Below are 1,759 nucleotides of genomic sequence, written 5' to 3'. Positions count from 1 at the left end.
GTCCATAGAAAGGGATTTTTTTATTGCTGTTGTAACAATCCATTTATTATTTATGTATTCCTCCATAGAAACACCCCCCGCACTGAAGAGGTTATTTGGAGTGACTCACAACCTGGGGCCTTGAGTCTGAAATCTGAGGTACCCTCCTCCCTCATTTTGTGGCTTAGGTGGGGGCATAGACCAGACAGAACTGGCGTCTCTTTTTTATAGTGCATAAGGGAAGGGGACCTAGGCACACCCTGGAGAGGTGATTGGCAGGCTGGAAGATAAATTCTCTCAATAGCAGCACTTTTACCCCAATACAGGGCTGGCAGTTGGCTGGGAGTACTGTAGGGACGGGGTGGGGGGAGGAGTTAATTCGATGGAGGAATTATTTGCAGGTTACAGAGAGAAATGAAGGGAGTACACTGACACAGGGCCAGGGTATCAGCAGGGTCAGTAGGTGCTGCTGTATGTCTTTATTATGTCAAGGGGAAAGTGACAGAGGCATCATAGCCAAAGAGGTCCATAGCAGTTAGGCCCAGTGCCCCTGCAATGATTCTGGAGCGGTTTCCTCTCTCAACAAGGACAACAGTGGAGGTGATCAGGTAGAGGATGGCTGCTATGAGGGCTTGGAAGAAATCACTCCAAGGCCAGTAAATGAATTGTATCTTGGTGTACAGGTCACACATGTAGATGACAAAGAAGATAGAAGCAAAGATCAATTCAATTACAGACAGAGAGGAATATCCTGCTGCTGAGGCACTGAAGAGGGTCAGAATCACCAGGCACAATATAATCTCAGCAAACAGGAGACTTCCCTTTTGGGTGCACAAGAAGTTGGTGCAGGTGGTCTAGCAGTGGGGGGCAGATGTGTGCTGGGAATCTGCCATGGTGGGGCTGGAGTCCCTGGGGGCAGGGAGGATCTGCTTGCAGGTTTGAGGCTGGTGCACACCCAGCTGTCTTGCCAGATGAAAGTGATTTTAAAAATTTGTAGGTTGAAGCTAACTGGTTCTATCACCTGTTAAAACAGTAATAATTATAATAATAATGAATAACATCCTTTAGAGAATTTTAGCAGGATCCGTATCTACACAATTTAATGTTCAAAAAGTCCAGAATATAATCCAAAATTACTTGATAAGCAAAGGGCCAGGAAAACGTGACCAATTCTCAAAGGAAAAGAAAAATCAACAGATGCCAACCCCAAGGTGACACATATGCTGAAGTTATAAGAGAAAGACTTTAAAGCAGATACTATAATAAGCTTCATGAGGTAAAGGTAAACACACATGAAATAAAATGAATGGAAAGATAGGAGGTCTTAGCAAAGAAAATAAATTATAAAAAATGAACAAAATAGTATTAAAATATACATTCTCTGAAATTTAAAATTTACTAATGAACTCAATAGCAGAATGAAAATGACATGGGAAAGAGTCAGTGAACTTGAAGACAGATTAACAGAAATTCTCCAATCTGAAAAACAAAGAGAAAAAAGATTAGAAAAACTGAATAGAACTTGAAGGAGTCATGGGACTATACCAGAAGTCTAATGTTTGTAACAATTGAGTCCTATAAAGAAAATTGGTACAGAAAAATATATTTGATGAAACAATGGCTGAAAACTTCCCAAAATTGGTGAAAGACATTAACTTGCAGATTCAAGAAATTCACAGAACATAAAACAGAATAGACTCAAAGAAAACCACACCCAGGGCTTCCCTGGTGGCGCAGTGGTTGAGAGCCCGCCTGCCGATGCAGGGGACGCGGGTTCGTG

The 1,759-nt window shown here is 42.0% G+C and overlaps 1 pseudogene; it reads right to left on the bottom strand.

Annotated features, from left to right (window-relative positions):
• Positions 1–353: 353 nt before the first annotated feature.
• Positions 354–872, bottom strand: LOC136791944 (proteolipid protein 2 pseudogene; annotated as a pseudogene).
• Positions 873–1,759: the final 887 nt, after the last annotated feature.

This window comes from Kogia breviceps, chromosome 15, assembly GCF_026419965.1.
Source record: "Kogia breviceps isolate mKogBre1 chromosome 15, mKogBre1 haplotype 1, whole genome shotgun sequence".
Classification (NCBI taxonomy): domain Eukaryota; kingdom Metazoa; phylum Chordata; class Mammalia; order Artiodactyla; family Physeteridae; genus Kogia; species Kogia breviceps.
Note: the sequence above shows the minus strand (reverse complement) of the source record. Positions and strands in the feature narration are given on the sequence as shown.